This window comes from Phodopus roborovskii, unplaced genomic scaffold, assembly GCF_943737965.1.
Source record: "Phodopus roborovskii unplaced genomic scaffold, PHOROB, whole genome shotgun sequence".
Classification (NCBI taxonomy): domain Eukaryota; kingdom Metazoa; phylum Chordata; class Mammalia; order Rodentia; family Cricetidae; genus Phodopus; species Phodopus roborovskii.
Genome location: NW_026125729.1, coordinates 789,201 through 812,652, shown reverse-complemented (window position 1 = coordinate 812,652; position 23,452 = coordinate 789,201). Strand labels below are relative to the sequence as shown.

Here is a 23,452-nt window from a genome sequence, read left to right as displayed (position 1 = left end):
CCCCAACTGGATGGCATTCCCCTACATATGGAATTGGGATGGGGGGATGGGAGGGGAGGGTGGTTAGAGTGCATGTGAGAGGCCTGCTCTGACTCTTATACCTTCATGATGAACACCAATGTGCTGTGTCTCCTTCTCACTATGTAAAATATGAATGGCAATAAATAGTCTTACCTCTAGGGATTCATTAATTGAAAAAAATGTTGCCACATATACATTTGAATAGTGTTTAGTTTATACTAAGAGCTAATAATAATTTACATAGAAATATTAATATAATTATTACTGTACCCAAAACAAAATAATTCTTTCTTCCATGATTCACTGAACTATTAAGCCATCTCCAAGTATTCACCACTGAAGTTTCTTCTATTTATTTTCATGGGAAAGCACCAAGATTTGAGTTAATAAGTAAGGTGTTAAAACTGGGTCACATAAAATGGATGTTTGTGTATATACTCAAACTCTTATTCTGAAAGTAACAGAGAATATGAAATTTAGTTTGATGCTTGGGAATCGACATTTGTATTTTATTGATTTGTCACATTTGGGGCCTTCACAGATACAAAATACTTATTCTGGACACATCCATTCTAAATAGATGAACATCAGTTGGGAACATCTTGATAGACTGATTTGTAGAGAATTCTAATTAATTTGATAAGTTAAATTTTGAACACATATTGTATCAGATAGGATTTTTTTGAAAAATTATGGTTGATTGCCATAAAAAGTGACTTATTATTTTATGAAAAACACATTTCAATAATATCTAATTTTTAAGAATAGCTGCTTCTTGTGACTGATGAACTGTATTACAGTGTTTTGTGTTTGATATGAAATATTCCTATAAATAACCTTAAAAAAAGAGTGCAAATTCCATGATTCTGCCAAGATCTGTAGCTATTTTTCTCTGTTGGTAAATAAGACATTTCCACTTTCCTTGGATCAGTTTCTTCAACGAGGAAAAGAACTGGTAACAGAACCTGTCTCCTACAAAGGCTGTTTAGGAGTTAATTAGACATTGAACAAGCCTGTGCCAGTAGTTAGGCAGAACTTTTTTCTTGATTACAAATCTGAAATGGCTGGCTCAGTTGGTTGGATTCCAGTGATAATGAGGAACATGACAAGTTATCTGCACATATGGGAATAATGCATTCTGTTGTAAAGCCACAAACTGTATCCTTCCCCATTTACTAAATGTGTTCCTTCAATCACAAAGGCTAAGGAAGAACAGCTGAGTGAGCCCAGATGTTTTGGCTTTGTCTAGTGGGAAGAACAAAAGCTTCTGATAGTGTCATAGCTTTGGTTTTGTTATGATCTTCTGTGGGATTCTGGCAAGTTGCTACGCTCTGTAGTCTTCAGTTATTTCACCTGCAAAACAATCTCTCTAATTCTTCTAATTTTAGTCTTGATTTCTGCAATAAAATAGAGTAACACGGGGCTGGAGAGAGAGTTCCGTGATTAATAATACTTACTGCTCTTTCAGTGGTCCCCAGATTGGTTCCTAACAGGGGATTTGATGCCTCTTCTGACCTCCTTGTACTCCAGAAAACACATCTAAACAATCAAACACACACAAATAAAATAAAATAATTAAATGGGGGTAACAAATGTAATATAGAGGTTCCCTTCTTATCTGACAACGTTGGTGAATATATTTCTCTCCTGTCAGACATTTAGCAGTGTATATGTTCATAATACTGTATCAAATTCTAGAAGGTAGGACTTGTGAATGTATTAGTGACCTTAGAAGAGAAGCACAAAAACCAGACCATACTCTACCACATGAGGGCATACAAGGATGGGAAGAAGGTAGCGATCTGTGTAAGGTCTTTTTCTGTCCCACCAGTCAGCTCCAAATGACATCATGGAGACTTCTTATTAACCCGCTCTTACAACTTAATCTAACCTATTTCTATTAATCTACATTCTATTATGTGGCACTACCTTCCATCTTGTTTTTCTTTTTTTCAGTTTTTTAATTTAATTTATTATTTTACATGTCAATCCCAGTTCCCTCTCCCTCCCTCCCTTCCTCCCTTCCTCCCTCCCTCCCTTTTACCCTCTTTACCCCCTTACATGCACCCTGACCACCCTCCCCTCCCATCCCCCCATCCCAATTCCACATGTAGGGCAATGCCATCCAGTTGGGGTCATGTAGGTCTGACAGGTCATGTGAAGTAGGGACTAGGACTTCTCTTAGGTTAAGGCAGTTATCCCTCCATGGGGGATGTGTTCGCAAGGTCTTTTTGTGCATCAGAGATACATCCTCTCTTCCATCTTATACATCCTCTTTCCTCTCCGTGCCTCTTGCTTCTTCTGTCCTGGAGTTCCTCCTCCTCATTTCCCTTCACAAAAATTCCACTTATAAGTAGTGCTTAGTTATTAGTTGTGAATTTCTTTATTAAACCAATCAATGAAATATGTCCTTACACAGTGTACAAATATTCTACAACAGATCCCTAAACCAAGAAAAGAGCTCCATTAGGAAATTGCATTGACTAAAACCTTGATCCTGAGACTAGGTTCCAGAAACATGAGAAATAAATTGTCATCATTGTAGATACTGATAGTGATTCTCAAAGTCATCTTTAACTTAATTACATACACAAAAAATAAGGTTAAAAGTAATATATGGAATGTCCTTTCTGAGAGTACTTGTTTCCTAATATTCTATGAAGAAGCCCATATTTCTTGTCAATTTTCAATGGGAAAATTAAAAAAACATAGTAGCTTTCTCTCTTTTTTTGGGGATTTCTTTGGTATCATTTATTGCTATTTGCAGAAGCCCAGAAGTTGCTCTAAACATGTGAAATTTACACTTTTTATTATTTATTTACTAATTTTTCTTATTTTACATATCTACTCCAGTTCCCTTTCTCTTCCTCCCACCCTCCCTTCCTCCCTCAATCCCTCTCATGCCCAGGACCACCATCCTATCCCATACCCCCCTTCCACAGGGAGGGTGATGCCTTCCAGAAGGGCTCAACATAATCTGTCAAGTCATTTGGAGTAGGGACTAGGCAGTCCCTCCTGCTGGATTCCCAGCCTTAAAAAAAATACTAGCTCTCTATCTTTGGCACCATTATTCATTCTGCTTTGTGATGTTGGTCCCACTGAGTTTCAAAAGTCTCCTTACTTTCATTGCACTCAACCTTCAATTATCTCAACTAATGCAAGAGACTATTAACAGAGATGACCCAATTAATGAAATAGTCTGTTAAGATCTTTCTGCACCCCAGACTGATAGCTGGGAAGCCAGCATGGGACTGACTCAGACCCCCTGAACATGGGTCTCAGCCAGAAGGACTGAGCAGTCTAAGGGACCTCAGACAGTGGAACCAGGATATATCCCTGGTGCACAAAAGGACCTTGCAAACACATCCCCCATGGAGGGATAACTGCCTTAATCTAGAGACAGGAGAGAAGCCCTAGTCCCTACTTCAAATGAACTGACAGATCTGCATGACCCCACCTGGATGGCATTGCCCTACATGTGGAATTGGGGTAGGGGGATGGAAGGGAGTGTGGTCAGGGTGCATGTCAGGGGGAAAAGAGGGTAAGAGAGAGGGAGAGAGGGAGAGAGGGAGAGGGAACTGGGATCGACATGTAAAATAAAAAATAAAATAAAAAAAGAACTTTCTGCACTTCTATTCTACTAGCTAAGTTCCAGATTATGTTGTTGAAATGGGAGACATACTGACCAAAAAAGATCATGTGGTATGTGAGAAAGTGACAAATAGTTGGTGGAAAAAAGAATTTAAATCTTTAATATCCTAAGATCATCTTTATGTTCAACGAATAACAAAGCACTAAGCCTGAGGTATAGACACTTATCTTTATATGAGTATTGCTGTAGACTTGCAGTGCTCTGATAAAAATGGGATATAGACCGTATTCATCCACAGGAAAACCGGATGACAATTTATTTATTTTTTTTTCTGTGCTGAGTGACATGGAACAGAATTCTTGGCCTGTCTCCTGATTAGTTCTCAGAATCATAAAAAGTCACCCACTGAATAATATAATGTATATAAAGTACCTGAATTAAAATATTAAAAAAATAATAGCAATGCTAGATAATAGGGTTACATAACTCACAGACATACGATAACCTTATTGCATCCAGTCTCCAAATCTGAAAGTGTGTCATCAAAATATCTGTGTTGTGTCTGTCATAGATAATAGACCCAAGACATTGGCAAATACCACAAATGCACAAATTGACCTAAAACCCTACTCTTGTTAAATGCTGCTAGCTGTCTAAATACTTTTTACAGGAACAGCCTTCACTGTTTTTCTTGAAAAATATGTGTGCAGGAGGTCAATCTATCAGATGCACTATGTACTTCTTTTCCAAAACACCTTCTTCTAATCAAGCTGATTTCCTCTCTGTAGCAAAAAATGAGAAGCACACAACCTTCCTGAGCATCTGGCATCTCTGTGATTTTTTTTGTTTTTGTCAAAATGACAGACTGTTAATTATACCAGGCCTCGTTGGTATTTCTTGTGGCAGTGCATCATGACATTTTCTTTCTTATATCATTCCTCCCAAGCCATTATTTAGTGTTCGGTAAGAAAAGCGTTTATAGTAATGTACTCAAGATCTTTGTAGCTTTGTGTATTTTAAACCTGCAAAAGATGACTGCTACATTGCTCTGAGATCCATACTTTGATTTGTATACTTTTGAAAGATTCTTATAATTTCTATCATGAACATCGCTTTGGATAGGGTCTATCCTTTGAAGCCCAGTGGTTATGTAGAGTCAAAAGAGGATCTATACAGGATGAAACGTATGAAGATTTTTGGAGTCTACTGAGTAGATGTTAAGATTCACAACTCTTGGCAGGAAAAATGTGTTCATATATTTTTCTGTGAAGTACTTACATTATTAGCAATTCCTAAGGCTGCCTATAAGAATTCCTTTTCTCAAGGTTTCTTACTTGATTAAAAGGAACTCCATATATTCTAATATGTTCAATGATATTTGTGAGGAAAATAGATTTTTTTAAAACTTGGTATCAAGTACTGCTTACTGAACTGTTATTCAGAGATTTACTTCAATTAAATAAGTTTGCTTTCCATGAGATGAAACAGCAGATCTAAGCACATTCACTAGGATTTGGTTTAAATAACTACTCATCTGAGAATTGATTTCTCCATTTCATTTTTAGTTTTTTAAATAAGATTTCAAAGCCAAAGATGCGTTAGCATCTAAGTGCTATCATAATAGTAAAGGCCAGGTACCCCAGGGGCAGTGACCGCACTTTTTGCATCAACCAGTAGAAAACCCTTGTAGAAGGAGAAGAGTATATATAATAACCACTCTTTGTCAATTGAATTAATACTAAACACTTGAGTCAATGAATCTAAAAATTTTAAAGGCATGTGATAAATTTGATGATACCCCTCAAACAACACTTTGATGACATTCCCTCTTTTGCCAGCAAGGGGTGGTAGCACTTCATTTTCCTCATATGATAAGTAAAATCTGGTACAAGCTTGTGATTTCTATTTAAATGAAATTGATTATCCCTAAAGAATGAATGATTTTTATCTACACTAACAAACCTCTTTAGAAGTGATACTTAACTTTATATATATATATATATATATATATATATATGTGTGTGTGTGTGTGTGTGTGTGTGTGTGTGTGTGTGTGTGCATGTAAACATCATGAAAGCATGCACATACAAAAGTGTTCATATGCTGGAAGGAGCCAGAAGACTTATATTATCTACTAGGCTTAGAATTCGAAATGATTGAGGTCTACTGAAGATTGGTTCTGAGAACTGAAATCAAGTCTTTTGCAAGAGCAATAAACACAGTTGTCCATTGTGCCATCTATAAAGCTCTAAAGCCTCTGTGCAAAGCTCCTCAGTCTTTGACTATTGCCTAAGTTTCCAGTCCAATATTGGCATATCCTGACTGTTGTTGCACTTAACTACCTGTCTAAGTGAAAGAAATTCTCAACAATTTTCATTCTTGGGATTCCACCAGACAAAAAAAATTAAAAACATATCACAAAGAAAAACAATGAAAGCAGGACCAATATTGCCTGATTTCCCCATACTCTTGATTAAAAATCAGGCTTCTTCTGCAATGGTGGTTTTGTCACTCAGTCTGTTCTCCTTCTGAGTCCACTATGTTTCTGCTACTAACTCATCTGTTTTGTTAGCTATCTTCAAGGAAAGCATCCTGTCTTTATAGGACATTTGACTATGTTGATAGCAATATATATCTGAAAGTAGAACACCTAAAACAGACCTAGCCAGCAGCAGCATTCCTGTAACTAATATCAGATGAAAAAAAAATAAACAAAGCAATAAGCTGCATTAAAAGAGAAGGAAAATGCAGTTTCTATGGATGAGCATTTAACTTTAACATTTTATTTCTCAGTGAAACAGATCTAGGAAATAAAAGAAAGCTTATATTGAATGAGATCTCTGGATCAGTACATTCAACTTTTAACAAAACTTCAATGCACATGTATTTTATACTAATCATTTTTCTAAATCCTGTAGGATTTCATGAGAATTATTTTAGTTTCTGTGAATAACTCTTACCTAAGAAGATACTTGATAAAAGACTGGTATTCAAAGAGTTTCAGGTTCTTGTCAATCTTAACTTAATTGCTGCCAAAGATCAAGTCTCTCTACTTGGGGAAATAATATTAGGTATTTGTGATTGATTATCTCAAAAGGTATGCAAATACTCATTTCTCTTATCATTCACAGGAAACTTGATTCTCATATTTACTATTCCTTGGTAGAATGAACAAAGTAGAGATTTTTAACACTGTGTAAAATAGCATTTTAACCTCAGCAACATGTAATAATACATGTGGAAAATAAAATGGATAGAAAACTTGAGGGATCCGTTGCTAAATTTGTAAAGAAAAATATCATTTATGCTGAATAGTGTAGATCATGTTACTAAGGAACATTTATTTAAATATATATATATATATATATATATATATATATATACTAATTCTTAAATAAGTATTGGTCTTGATAATTGAATTTATACATATTTTAAATATATAAGCTCCAAAGAAAGAGTAATTGTTTAGTCTGAAATATATTTTCAACTTGCATTCAATATCAACTACTGTGAATTTGATGAAAGTTTGGAGGTAGAAAGAAGTCCTTAAGATTCTATAAGAGTTTTCAGCTTCTGTATGGTTAAATATGAATGGAAGAATGAAATTAAGACATATGCTACTGATAATTATTGGCTTGTTTCATTTTGCAAAATTGAATTAACACACAGTCTAAACCATATGTGAAGCAACTATGAGACTAGATGATTGAAAGTTACATCATGTACTTATATTCTATTCTTACTTACCAATATGCTTCACAATATCTCTCAACTGTCCATACTATAACAGCTACTCTCAAATCTTTCATGGATTGGCATGTTATAATTTCAGGTAGATAAGTCATACAATTGAGAACTGCTGATTACAGATAGTGGAAAAAAGTACACATGTGAATTCTATACATACTTGTTGAATTGATGATAGAAAAAACTTGAGGAAGATTAAATAAACAGCATTTTAGATGACAGAGATTAAAGACAGAGTTCTAATTTGTTATTGAAAATGGTTGATGCTTTCTTTAACATACCTATTTCACCCTGATTTCATCCTTTTATTGATGAGAATGAACAGATTCTGTTGGTAACCAAATGTTCAACCCTGTAGTCTCATTCTCCTTCTGGTAACAAGTGTATTCAAAGCAATTCGAATCTTTCCTCCTGCTATTTGCCTTTGCATTCTTTCCATTGTGGTGTTGAAGGGTTCATGTGATTGAATGATGCATAGTGTTCCAATGGGAGTTTCTCCTGTTTGGTTTTGCCTCTGGATAACATTCAGATGGCATAACACTTTTTACATTGATTGATTTTTTTTAAAATTGCTGTATGAGCCTGTGGATTTCCTTTGAGAGCACCTCATTCTGAAGAAGAGAAGCAGCAGGGATTCAGTGCTGCTAGCCAAAACAACATCACAGCTCTTAAAGGAAGATAAAATAATCAATGACATATTTGAGCAGGAACAATATCTCTTGGCAACATTCCTCAATCATGGCTTTTAAAAACTAGATGGAAATGCTTTTATTTTCCTTCCAGAATATACAACATACTGCTGAAAAGCCATAATGTAGCCTAGCCATTTCTAAACCAGCACAGTCAGGAAAAATCATTAAAACCCCTTCACTTGCCCTCCCATAGCTACTCTGTGCTATATCACTAGTGAAGTGAAAAGTAATCTATTATCCTCTATTATCCTCAACCTAGTTCTCCTTGACTCTTTTCTATCTCAATAAAGAATAACAAGTCATCCATCTATTCAAGCATGAAATCTAGGAGATAACCTTGTCTCCCCCTCCCTCATTTATCTTTCTTAACACATTAAGCCAATATAATAACTCATTATAATTTTTAAACAAGCTTCCAAAGCAATATAGTATTCTCAATTTTCATGGCATTTTTTAATGTAAAATATCAATGTTGTTCACTTGAACTATTGAATTAACATCACAGATAGTCTCTTTCTTTTTTCCTTTCTTTTATTCATTCTTTTGGCAAAATAAAATATAATAAGAGGAAGTAAAAAAAATACATTAAAGTTGGTCATGGCAACCAACTGGAGGAAAGGAATCTCAAGAACAGACACAAGAGCCAGAGACCCATTCATTTTCACAGTCAGGACTCCTCCCAAAATACTATTATAACAGCTATAATATATGTGCAAAAGACTTGAAAAAGACCCATGTAGGCCCTGTTCTTGATGCTTTAGTCTCTCTCTCTAGGCTCATCAGAATCTTGCTTGTTGATTCAGAGATCCTTGATCTCCTAGTATCCTCCATCTCCTTCATCTCTTCTACATCCTCTGGATCTTATAATCTCCACAGATTTTCCTGAGCTCTAAGGGAAGGTATTTGATGGAGACCTCCAAATTAGACTGTCTCTCCACATAATGTCTGGCTATGGGTCTTTGTATTTGTTCCCATCTTCTGTCAGAGGGAGTTTCTTTGATGATGACTGGATGCATGAGCATAGCAGAGTTTTATTAGAATTTTTGTAAGACTAGTTGTATTTGATTATACTCTAGGTCTCTGGTCTATCTAGTCTTGGGCTCTTGGTTATCCAAGTAGTGTTGGTCAAGGGGCTTTAGGTCAAATCGGACATCATAATAAGAGCAATATACAGCAAACCAACAGCCAACATCAAACTGAATGAAGAGAATCTTATGGCAATTCCTCTAAAATCAGGAACAAGACAAGGCTTCCTTCTCTATATTGTTCTATATTGTTCTTTATAACTTTGCTCAAAGATAAATATAGAGTACTCTTTCATAAAATATAAATCAAATTTTAAAGAGAAAATAGTAATTTTATAATTGTGAAAGAAAAAATGAATTGTATGAGGCAAGTAATCAAAGATAACAACATTATTGCTAGATGTGTTTTGAGATGTTTCACCTGATGATATGGGAACAAAATCACTTTGTATTATTCATAGTAAAAATGAATAACTTCAATCAAATCCTAAACAAACAAGAGACAGTTGTAAAGAATATTCAATAAAGCCATTAGCTGATACTCATAAAAATTTTCTAAACCTCAAAATATACAGGAACAAAAAGGAATTTTCACAGAATGTAGAATAATACAGTGGGTATGCATAAAAGTAAAATATGAAATATTAAATCAAAATAATATCATGACTCAATAGGGTAATTTGTTAAATTCATCAAGGTATTGCAGTTTCAACTGCTATTATTATAAAGATTAATTTCCCAGCATTTTAATTTTCCTAAATATTTGATGATGGTAACATTAGAGCAAGCAGGTTAAAATATGTAAACAAAATACCTGCTCTATAATTATTTGAAAAAAAAGTTTAAAAATGACCCCTCACACACAAAAATCACTGCATTGATATTGTATTTTACACACTTAGAATGGTTATCATCAAATAAACACATGACAATAAATGTTGATGCTAAAAATGAAATAGGCACTAAGTGAATACAGCATTCTTTATTCAGTGCTGGTGATGTTGTAAACTACCATGGCACTATGGAAACTGGTACAGCGTTTCCTGAAAACAATAAAGATAGAACTACCACAGGATTCCCACATTACTGACACTTAGGTATTTACCTAATACATAGTACCATAGTACCAACCTAGGTTAATGCTCAGCTAGGTACATTTTTTTTATGCAGTCTAAGTTCAAGGTCCAGAGAATGTTACTCCTCCCCCCCACCCCGGTAGAATGGCCCTTTCCATTTTGCTTAACCTAATCAACATAATCCCTCAGAGGCATGATCATAGGCTATCATAATATAAATAGTATCTCACTGATACATCTGGATCCTTGTCTCCTAGGTTGATTTTAGATCCTATGAAAATGTCAGTCAACACTAAACATTATGTATAGCTTGAACCAAATATACAATTTAAGGATGACCTTCAAATTGTATTGATGACTGGAATTGTAAACTGAAATGATGTTATAATATAAAAGCATAGAGTAATGATAATTCAACTGATTGTTTCCATTTATTTTATAAAGCATGATTGAATGAATACATAAGGCTGAGGACTGAAACACATATTTAACATTTCAAAAATGAGAATTTTATTCACCTGTTCTATAAAGTACTAGAAATTGTTCTTCACCACAATAGTGGGAAAATGAAAATAATAGAAATGCATACATCTAGAACAGAATATCCTGCTTCTTTCACATGCTACAATCTGTACCACTTCCTACCATAAGTTAATCAGCAAATGAATACAACTGAGCACTTGCTCATTTGACTTGAGGACTTTTCTTACTATCTTTGAACAACGATCACCATTAAATCTGCTTGATTAATGAATTATTCTGTCTCATGCATTTGGATATGAAAGCAGGGGTATGAATTATTAACTAAATTTTTTAAAATAAATATTTAAAGAGGTAAAAGAAGACTTATCTGAATGAAACAAAATGAGGCACCAAATTCCCATGCTTCTTTTCTCACTTACCCCCCTCCTCTTTCAACCTCTGGGATTCTGTATAGGGAAGCCTAGCATTTAACAATATAATATATAAACTAACACTAAGTTTTTTTTTTGTTTTGTTTTTGGTTTTTGGTTTTTTTTTTTTTTTTTTTTGTAGATTTGTTCATTCAAAGAGCCTCTCCTATCTCCTAGGTATTTTCACAAATGGCTATCAGGAAACTATTTAGATCAACATTTTAACAACTATATTAAAAGGCAGAAAATTTCTAATGGTGTTTTCTTTTTTCTTTCCATGACCAACACGTATGTTTAAAGGACTGTTCTTGGTGCCTGAAAATGAGAGAAGCTGACTACAAAATGGTCTGAATATCAAAGAACTATAATGTCATCATAATGTAAACTGCCATCTTTGGCATGAGAACATGTACAGCTACAATAACATAGATGAAATTTTTTTTGATATTCAGGCTGTATTGAAAAACAGAAATCAATACTCTTAAAATGTTGAGGAAGTCTATAGCCTCTTCAGAACTATATTAAAAACAATATATCTTGTAGGAATAAGATGCCTAGGAAGCCTTCAGCAATAGTCAACACTCTACAGGACAGTTTCTGTTTAAGTGCTTTCTCCCTAATGCTTTCTCACTGAACATTTGAAAATTAATGTGTCAATCATCCACTTGTTGAGATTAGAAGGTGAAAGAGAAACAGGATAAATGGCCAGTGAATCACGGATTTACAGAATGGAATGTAGGCCAAGTCAAATGTACAGATGTGGATGTAGATGTGGAGGGAACTTGTGATACTATGTAAACAAAGAAATATGCCCACTTTATCTTCTATGGGATCATTAATGTAGCTCTCATCTCAAAGGGAATAAGAGATAGTTATTCTCGAGGGAAGTAAGAGTGACCATGGCTTAGCAACATGGATTTAGACTATTCAAAATTCCATGAACATTTCATAATAACAGAATAAACAATGTCAAAAATCAAGATACTTTTAAAATACATTGGTGGAAACATTAAGTAGGCAGCTGCAACAAAGCGATGAAGTCTCAGCTATAGCCCTAAGATGCTAACTGATGACACTATCTCAGTTCTTTGATTGCTAAGGTTTTGTTAAGTTAATTGATTCCAAAAAGCATTTTACTTGTTAGAATTTTAAATATGGCTTTATCTCTTAGGGTGGGGATGTTATCTGAAACTGGGGCAAGGGTAAAGAAATGGCTAGTGCAATAGACAGTGCAAGATAAATTATCAGACGATTGTCCTGCAACTTTCCATCCTTCCCCCAGCATTGTATTCTAACAAGTCACACTTTTCTGGAAATCTTTTTTATATGACTGACCAGGAAAAGCACAGTTTGACCCTATCTATTTCTCTAGCCTTTTTGCTAGAACTTTCTTTTTAGCCTAGTAGTACATGGATCCTGTTCACTTTATTCAGATAAGTTATATTCAACATTTCTTTGAAGTATAAATATCATTTCCTGAGATTGTTTTGTCTGATATTTAGTCCCTAAAATCTAAGGGAGATTCTTTATGTTTATTCCAATAGTGCTTATATCTCTCCATCATAGTCTTTAACTAATTTTAAAGGTAGCACAAGTTGCTTGGAGCACGCAAAGAAATAAAATACTTGACAATAATATTACAAAGGGCTAGGACAAAAATAAATGATAACATCACAGGCTTCTTCAACTATATGTGAGATAGAATCACATCACTTCAAAGTAGTCTATGGTAAAATAAAGATAGATGGTAAAGAATGTAGAGCATATTCTAGGAGACAGATGAGAATAGTATCCCCCCTACCTTAACAATACAAAAATGAAAATATAGGACCAAATACTGCAGAATAAACTACATTCATTCATTATAATTCTCTTCCAGAAAATGAAATAGTAGGGAAAACTTCCAAGTTTCTTGAGTACTCCAGTGTCAAAGCAGTCAAATCATATGAAAGAAAAGAGCAAAGTAATCAAGCCCATAATTCATCCCCCCCTTTCTGTATGTGTGTGAGAGATGAGGTAGGTGAGGAGCAAAATGCAATATCAAGTTCAATTTATCAAAGGAAGGAAAGACAGCTTTAACATGTGAAAGTCAATAACAGTTCACCAAGATAACAAGTTAAAAGAGGAAAAATGATCATATGAATACTTAAAAGGAAAAAATGTGATATATTCTAATGTTTGCTTTGTGTAGTTCTTTTGAATATGATCCATATTCTTTTCTCTGCCTAAACCATGACAATAGTGTATCTCTTTGAGTTTTTATGTGTGCTACTGATTAGAGGTAAAACTCAATATAAATGTGGAGCATACACTATAATTAATAACATTTTACACTTATCTAAAGTAGCACTTAATTTGATAATATATCTTTCCTAAAAATAACTATCTTCTTTAAGGGTTGTCTAACACACTCTTCAGTTACCATAGAAATAGCCTTTGTCATAAAGTGAAAGTAATTTATTCATTTGCAGTAAAAACTCAAATATTTTTGTGATAACCCGTGGCAGCACACAGTTGAATACTAGAAATCTAAGACATAATGACAATGTGGAGGTAAACATTATCAATGATCAGCTATGTATTTGCTCAGGTATCAATCAGGAACTGAAAGTTTTATAGTGATATCGGGTTCTATCGAACAAGACTTGAAGAGCAACAGACATTATCTATATTGTTTTAATCATTATATTCTTATCAGTTGCAACATTTACTTCTGTTTTCCTTTCTTACAGTGTTTTTCTCATTTTATTTTTTTCATTTATTCATTTTTGAAAGTATAATGTAACAAAGTAAAATATGATAAGTTAAAACAAAAACTGTCACATCAAATTTGGACAGGGCAAACCAACAGAAGGAAAAAAGCTGAAGAGAATGTACAAGAATCAGAGACCCACTCCTTTGTACACTCAGGAATCCCATAAAACACTAGCTTATTAACCATGATATAACCAGAGAGAACCTGGTAGAGACACACACTGGCCCTGAGTATACTCTTTCAGTCTCTGTGAGTTCATATGAGCTTTGCTCATGCTGACTTAGAGGGCCTTACTCTCCTGTTGTCATCCATTCCCTCTGGCTTTTAGACTCTTATGCCTCCTCCTCTGCAGCATCCCATTAGCTCCAAGGGATGAGTGTTTCAATGTCTCTCTCTGTGTGATTGCAAAGTCTGGCTGTGGGTTTTTTGTTTGTTTGTTTGATAAACTCTAGTGTTTATTAAATTATAAAGTTTCTTTTTAATGAAAAAGAAAGATACAGGCTAAGAGAAACCTCCAAATACAAGGACAAGACAGCAAATCCTATGGAAAGGAAGGCCATGAAGTGTTACAGATTGTGAAACAACTTACCAGCTTTTGCTTTATGTTTCCATCTCAGTGAGAACAAGTATGGAGCACTTGTTAGTCATCTATTTTTAAATCCCAAATTCACATCTATTTTCCATATTAAGCTTCCTGCTCATAATTATATACAATATCTCACAGGTGCAAAATTTTAGTAATGATTTTATACCAATCCATGCAGAAAAATAAGGTAGAGCAAGAGTCAGACAAGGAACATTAATGCGCAGGTACACACTGGCCAAAAGAACTAAGACTTAAAAAAAATACACTATGAAGTAAACAGATGTCAAGAAAACTGTGTTATTACTGAACAGCTCTCAAATATCAACGCCCCAATTCCTCACATTAAATAAATTTCAACAGTGACATGTTAAACATTTAAATTTCAAGTCTGTCCTTCCCATATCCCTTCCCCACAATGCACTACTAAGGATGAGTATAATGTTATGGGGGCAGAAATTTGCTGGTATCCATTTCACCCTTGTGTGGCCCTGAAGATGTTTACTTAAACCTCTGTTACTGTGCACTGTCCATCCAGCCTTCTCGACCTGACACTGACACTCAAGGCTCCAGCCCCTGCTGCTGATTCAGTCCTGGATCCGTCCGATCGGTCAGCTACTGTCTGGTTTGCATTTGAAACCAAAAGTCTCTGTTGGGCAAAGGAGTGCTGTGTAGCCACCACAGGGGTACCCTTACAATCACTACTGGCATCCGACTCAGTTTCTTCAACAGAAGTGTCTGGTACTCTGCCAGAAGATGGTGGTGATTCACGGTCTTCTTCTCCTTCGCCTCTGGGGCTGCTTTCAGCTATGCTGTCCCCACTGAGTTGTAAATGAGCAAAAGAGTCTTCCAGAGAAGTGCCTGCATCGGGGGACAGTGTCACAGGGCTGGTTAGCTGACCATCAACGGATGTCAGGGGCCTTGATGAAGGCGGCACTGTCATCTGGACAGAAGCTCCAGTCTGTGCGGATACACTGTCCGCACCATCCGCAGAACTCTCTCTTGCTACATTTACAGTGTTAGCGTCACAGTCCAGCCTAAGTCCAGCTACTCCCTTCTTTGGTATATCTATTATATCTCGCTTAATCTTCCTGTGACGTCCATGTTCATTTCTCCTATACAGGACCATGTTTTCAAGATCAGCAACATACAGAAACCCAGCAATTAACATGTCCATGTTCTTTTTGCCTTTGGAAAAAGCATCTTCCAGCTCCGACTAGTGCGCTCATCATACTGCCACCAGCCGTTTCTTCCTTCATAATACCACGCATATTCACCATTTCCTCTACTTGCGGCCTTAAGTTCTTCTGGTGACAACAAGGTTGGCTTGTCAAGGAAGTCCTCAGGAATCTCTTGTAGACAAAGAGGATTTTGTCCCAAACCATGAAGCTCCCTTTACAATAGGTAACAGAAAACATGTTTACAGGGCAGACTGAATGGATGAGCACAGGTTTGCAGACAAAATGGAACACTCGTGAACTATGAGGGAAGGTGCAGCATTAGAACAGGACTCGCTTGCCTTCTTATTCGTAGGAAGCATATTTATTGAGTGATCAATTTCACCACAGCCAGCCATCATTTCTAGTAGAGATCCCACAGGCACCTGTCACAAAAATAAAACGTCTTCTTTCCTAGCTGTCAGCCAACTTGTAGGGGTTTCTCTCCCATTGTTGGTTCATTTTTGTACTTCCATCTCTAATACTTGCAGAAAAATATGAATAAAAACCAGGAACAACTGCTTAAATCCTTCAAGCACATATATGGCTAACAGAAAACGTGTTCTAAACAGATGAACATGAAAACGTTCTTCCTATTATTTCCTTTCAAGTCAAGGAATTGTCTTGAATCCTAAATAGAGGATGGCTCCATTTCCACATCCATAAAAACAACGTAACCCAGCTTTTCTCCCTCTCGGCCGCTGCTGCAGCCACCTCTTAGCCTTATCTTCTCTGCTTCCGAGCACGCAGTGGACCTGGCTGTGGGTTTTGATATTTGTTCTCATCTGCCAGAGGAGGAAGCTCCTCTGATTATGGCCAAACAAGGCACTGATCTGGGATTATCACAGAATATCACTAGAAGTTACTTTTATTTTTACAAGATTTTCCTTTTTTTATTTAGATCAGTATTATTTTGTTTGACCTTAGGTCCTGGGGCTATCTAGTCTATCTATATAATTGTGTTTGCTTGCTTACAGTTTCAGAGGTTCAGTCCATTATCATTGTTAGTATTTAGGCATTTAAATGCCTGTGGAGTTCTGACAAGATATGCCCTCAACTGCTACCAGTAACAGCAACACCTCTTCAGCATGTTCCCTTTTAAAACGGCCCTTCCCACCTCCAATCCTCTTTCTGTCTCTCACCATCTCCCTCTTACTGTCTCTTTGCCTCTCTCTCTCCCTCTCTCCCACTCTCCCTGTGTGTCTCTCTCTCTTCCCCCTCTCTCTCCTCCCTCTCCTTTTCCCTCTCCCTCTTCCCCTCTCTCTCCTCCCTCTACTCCTTCTCCCCCTCCCCCACACACTATCTACAATCCAGTGAGAATTCGGAGCCTATGATCTGTCAACAGAATCTCTCATTAAGATCTGCTTAGTATATCCTAGGGTGGCTCTTGTTCATTCCTTCAAACTTCACCAAAGTCTGCTCACAAACTAATTTGAATGGCTTTTCCACATCATTTTTGTTAAAGACCCAGTAACAGAGACACTTTTAATCTGTTTTAGTTAGTTGTCTATGGCTAAAACAAAATGGCTGAGTAAACTTTTTAAAAAGGAAAATTTCAGTTTTGTTAGATTTTGGAGTTTTTCTACAATTACCGATGCAATTTGTTTCCTGGGACTGGAACTTATGGCAAAGGAAATGGAATGACTCCTTGACAGATATAAAAGACAGAAGGGAAGGAATAAATTCTTACTAATCACTTCAAGGGCATGATACCAGTGACCTAAATTCCTAACACAAGACATCCTCCTGATGATTATATAGCCTTCACATGGAGAGGAAGACTATTTAATTGATCAGTGTATGGACACATAGGCTTATTCCTTTTCCTTGATATTGTAAACAGGGAAGCAATGGACATGACTAAACAATGATCTATATAAGATGAAAGTTGGGATTAAAAGTTATGTCTTGATTGCTGCATTTTATTTTAATATTTGTGTACTTAGACTAAATTGAAATTTCAGTTGTCATGTCTAGGTTTCCTTTGTATAGCCTCTTAGCTCCAGATCTTTTAGAACTTGCATTACATTGCTCCAAGCCCTTGTAGCTTTTAAACCTTTTACTGAGAAGTCTGTAGTTATTCTCATAGGTTCATCTTAAGATGTAACTTGTGGCTTTACTTATGAACTTTTCAATACCTTCTCACTGTTAGTCTACATATTTAGTGTTTGACAATAATTTGACATGGAGATTTTCTTTCTTGGTCTTTTGTATTTTGTGTTCTTTGTTTCTTTTATATGGATGTGACTTTTCTTTGTGGTGATATATTATTTATAATTTATTAATGCTTGCCTGAGGGCAAAGAAGGCAAAGCTAGCCACAAACCACAGAAATCAGGCAATGGTGATACACAGGTTTAATCTCAGCAGCCATACTTGTAAGCCATAGAGCCAGGCATACAAGGACACATGAGACAGACAGATGGATCTCACTGAGTTGAAGGCCATCCTGGTCTACACAAGAGTGAAGAGTAACAGTACTCACACCTTGGATCCCAGCACTTTGGATCACACACCTTTAATCTCAGCACTAGAGAGGCCAAGACAAGAGTGATACAGCTGGGTGGAGAAAGGAATATAAGGAGGAGGAGACAGGTTCTACTGGCTTGGATGCTTTGCTTCTCTGATCTTCAGCTTGAAGCTTGAACTCCAATATCTGTCTGAGTTTTTATTACTCATGCTACATTTCTTAATTTGAAATTTTTTATATGATGCTATCAAAGATCTGGGGTACAACTGACATTCTTCTCTTTGGTATGTCTATAGTTCATAGATTTGGGATTTTCAATGTGTCACCAATGTTTAGGCATATTGCTTTCATGCATTTTTAATGATTTATCATTTCCTTTACTTGAGAGATCCAATTCCACAACATTGGCTTTAAGTACCTATACTCTGACTTTTATTTGATTCATTCTGCAGCCAAAGCTTTTGACCATACTTTTAAATCGGTTATTGAAATTTTTGCTCCCATCTTCAGTGTTCTTACCATGTATGAAAATTTATATTTAATATCATGAGTTGTCTTCACCATTCCATTAATAAAAAAAGATTTAAGGAGATCAGTTAAGGTAAATGGCAGAATTTAAATGGAGGAAAGGGAGTCATGTTATATTATTATTTCAAAAGTAAAAATGAATTTTAAAAAAAATAAATAAAAACCCCTTCTTTGTATGTTAAGGACATCCATTAACTTGAAAGCAGTGCTGCAATTACTTTCTTTAGTAAAGATTAATGCAATGAGAGTTGAATATTGGTCAGACAAGCCAGAAAACAACCAAAATCACACTTCTGTTTTGAAAGTTATAATTCTAACTGCTCAGAAGAGCTGTGGACAGCTTCAAAGGAGTGACAGTCAATAACAATAAACAGACATGGCAAAGTACATGTTGAGAAGACGGGGTAGTACATTGCTAGGAGGTCTTTATAAAGAGGATAGGGAAAATAGTTTATAATCATGTACTGTAAAATACTGAAGTTCGCCCACATTTGAATGGCAGGCTTGGAAACTCACATGCCAAAAACAACACGCACTGCTACAAAGTACTTGTATCTCACCTGCAAGTAATCATAGATTAGAAACAAACTCTGGATATGCTAGACCAGTTTTCCTTATAGACTGTTGTGGCCAGATAAGCACAATCCTTTGAAATGAAGTGTGACACTGTAGAATATCTAGTCGCAATACATCATTTTGCCCACAAATGATTTGAGATTTAAGTATTTCACAGTAGCTAAGAGCACAGACACAAAGCTCAGTTTATAATTATGTAAGCACGAGACAGTCACTCACAGTCCCTGACCAATATCTTGCCTATGAGTTTAATGTGCTAACTTGTGTGATCCAGCACAAAATAGGTACAGGATCTGTACAAGTGTTAACAATGTTGCTTTGTCTGTCTTTGTGCCTTAGTTACGACTGTGTGCTGGAGTTCCTTAGTATCAGTTTCTTCCTATTTTCCTAATCTTCTGTAATTAGAAAATTGCCTAAGTCATTTCCTGTGGCAATACTGAGAGTCTCTTTCTAGGCCACAACCAATAAGTGGACATGAAGAAGATCTATGTGATCTATACATAAAACATAACCTTTCCCATGAATTATAATGAGGGACTTGACAGATTATCACCTACAAGTGATATATGAAGAAATTTTCTACTTGAGAGAGGCAAAGTCCACCTCTGTAAAAACATGGGAAACAAGTATGTCTGCTGAATGACAAGTGAGGGTGTCAGGTAAAATCAGAGCCGTAGTTAAGTATTTGTTAACTAATTATATATACTTGTCACTACTTATCTGTTTGTATTGATTATTATAAGGAGTGCTTGTCTTAAACTATAGTTTTGGTTAGGACTGACAATTAACCTGAACACAAGTATGTGACTGACATGCAGTTGGGACTATCTTATAAGCAAATGTTTTGTTGTTGTTGTTGTTGTTTGTTTTTGTTTATTTGCTATGATTTTGTTTGACTTTATTTGAGGCATAGTTTGCCTCATTAGCTGTTGTTAACATTGTACCTATGAACCACCTAAGTCCTGGAATTGCAGACATGTCCTACCATACTCTTCTATGACTAAATAGATTTTTCTTTTGGTTTCTTTTGTTTGTATTGAGACAGGGATTCAAAGCTTTTCAAGTCAGTGTAACTCATACTGTCCTTAAACTTCTGTCTATTTCACGGTTCTCATTGCCTTACCTGCTTGCAGAACCTTAAATTCCTCAACAAATGATTAGTGGAATGCAGAAGAAATAGTACAAAGGCCCTTAGGCAGAAATAAATGAGTTATATTGAAGCTATTTTCCAGTAGAGAGAAAATATGACGGTTTGGAAATTCCTGGTAAAACTCGTGAAAGATTTTGGCATTTAGGCTTGAAATGTTTACTTTTCACACATGGTGGAAAGTGTGAACTAAACCTTAGTGATGTTTACTTTGGAGCGGAGACAAGGAGGGAGGAGCAAAATAAAAAAGAGAAGGGAGAATAAAAGGAGAGGGGGAGGAAAAGAGGAAGAGAAAAAAAGAAAATGCTAACAATGAGGAAAAGGGGCCATAAATAACCTGAAGTCAGTAGAGTGACACAGTCCTGGGCAGCATATAGCACCCTTGTTGAATAGATCCCAGGATAGCCATGACTATGGATCAACACATTTGCAGACCACAATGTCACATTACATTGTCAAAAGATAACAAAGCTGTTATATATGTTTCCTCCAAATTGAGCCATCACACTACTTTGGAGGTGGCTATATTTGAGTTATCCTGTATAAGTAACTTGTCACCAAAACTCTGGTCAGTAATTCAGATAACAACGCATTATTTCACCAAGTTGGACTTTGGTTCAAATGTTAGTTGCTTTTAAATCTACTTTGGGATTTATTTCTGAAAAAGAAGACCCAGGGAAAGGCTCACATACAACAATATCCTAGAGAATTAACAAAGTAAGGCAGACATCACTAGGATAGTGTCTGATTAGAAAGTTTGACATTCTAGGAACAGGAGGCTTGAAAAACAAAAAGAAAGGAGGACATGATAAAACTCTTTTAAATCATGGACTCTTATTCTATGATCAGCCAGTTACTATGGTCCCCAATTTGTCACCAAATTGAGATCTAAAAGTATCCTGAAGGAAATTCCCAAAGGTATTAGACTATTTATATTCATGCAATCCATATTGGCACATGAATATTTATTATTTTCTTTTGTTTCTTTGTTAGCTAGTTGTGACCTGTAAGATACCAGGTTTATCATCCCAGTCTTTGACTCTTGAGTCTTGTCTATGAAAAGAATGATAGAGATTTTGTTAAAGCAGTGACAAATCTGACTCATTCAGGTCCAAGATGTGGCCTGAGTGGACAGCCTGCTGGTAGAAAAGCAGGTTGGTAACTGCAAAGTTGCAATTGCTGGCTGAAATAGCAGTTGGTTAAGGTGCAGACACTGTGCTGAAGATAAAACATCAAAATTCTGCTGTATGTCTTTCCATGGTAAATTATTTCTCTCATAAATTTTAAATACCAAATTTCAGAGCTGCCAATGTTCAAAGTGTAAATAATAGACACAATAAAGGTCAAACTTCTATTAGCACATGATGCATGGTTATACAAATTTAGTCGACTTTGAAACATCACTTACTTTCAAAGCAATAAGCAAATTACCAGTTCTAAGTATCCCAGAGATCAGATATAAAAGCATGTGTAGAACGACCAGGGAGTTGAGGGCTACACACCTTGAGAACCTGGACAGTGAGTACAAGCATCTAATTAATGAATCATGAAGTTTGTATCAAGTCCTTAGAATAGTGCACTACAGCTCAAAATATATTTCAACTTGTAAAGTTCATCTCCATTATGAATAATAATTAAAGATAATGTCTTATTTTACATAAGAAATCTAAAAAGTGGTTATCAGTATTTAAAAAGACATATAATTTGCCATATTCTATTCTTGATATTATGCATATCTCACAAGGAACTCAGAAAGCACTATAGTCTATTTTTATGTAGCATACATATTGTCACCAAATGAATTGCTATAGAATAAACGATACCAATTTACACTCTTACAGTTTTGAAATTCTTTATTTTGTGTGTGTGTGTTATAATTTTTTATTTATTTTTAATTTTATATGTCGATCCCAGTACCCTCTCCTTCCCTCCCTCTTATGCTCTCTGCCCCCTCACATGCACCCAGACCACCCTCCCATCTTATCCCCCCATCACAACTACACATGTAGGGTAATGCCATCCAGGTGGGGTCATGTAAATCTGTCAAATCATTTGAAGTAGGCACTAGGACTTCTCTCCTAGATTAAGGCAGTATCCCTCCATGGGGGATGTGTCCGCAAAGTCCTTTTGTGCACCAGGAATACATCCTGGTTCCACTGTCTGAGGTCCTTTAGACTGCTCAGTCCTTCTGTCTGAGACCCATATTCAGGGGGGCCTGAGCCATCAGTCTGGGGGCCCGTTAGCTCCTCCTTGTTCAGATTAGCTTTCTCTATGTGTTTCTTCAACCAGGTCTTGTCCTCTCCCTCTGCATCTGGATTCTAGTTCGACTCAGTGTTTAGTTATGGTTGTTTGCTTCTGTTTCCAACAGGTACTAGATGAGGGCTCCATGATGGTGGATAAGTTAGTTCCCAATCCGGGAAGGGCATTTATGGCAGCCTTTCCACAGTTGTTCAGATTGTTAGTTGGCAGCAGTCTTGTAGGTCTCTAGACCTTTCTTTAGTTTCAGTTTTCTCTTCAAACCAATAATGGCTCCCTCTTTTATGTTCTCTCTCTCTCTCTCTCTCTCTCTCTCTCTCTCTCTCTCTCTCTCTCTCTCTCCTCTCTTCTATTCCTACCTGGACTCAATCTTCCTAGTTGTACATGCTTTCCTCTCCTCTCCTTCTCTTTCTCCTACTTTTCTCTCCATTCACTGTCCCCCCCCCACTTCCCATGTGCTCTGGGGGACTTTTCCCTTCCCCCTTCTTTGACAGACTTTACATGAATCTCTTAGAATACACCTTGTATCCTAGTTCCTCTGGTGGTGTGAATTATAGGCTGGAAATCCTTTGCTCTTGGTCAAAAATTCATATGTGAGTGAGTGCATACCATGTTCCTTTTTTTGTGATGGTTACCTCATTCAGGGTGGTTTCTTCAAGTGTCATCCACTTGCCTGTGAATTTCAAGATTTTCACCAGTCCTACATCTGACAAAGGGCTGATCTCCAAAATATACAAAGAACTCCAGAAACTAGTCAACAAAACACCAAATAACCCTATTAAAAATCGAGTACAGAACTGAAGAGAGAATTCTCAATAGAGGAAATCAAAAAGGCTGAAACACTTAAGAAAGTGCTCAACATCCATAGCTATCAG

The 23,452-nt window shown here is 36.2% G+C and overlaps 1 pseudogene; it reads right to left on the bottom strand.

The window, feature by feature from the left end:
• Positions 1-14,798: 14,798 nt before the first annotated feature.
• LOC127217553 (E3 ubiquitin-protein ligase RNF146-like) lies at positions 14,799-16,006 on the bottom strand (annotated as a pseudogene).
• Between the last annotated feature and the right edge of the window lie 7,446 nt (positions 16,007-23,452).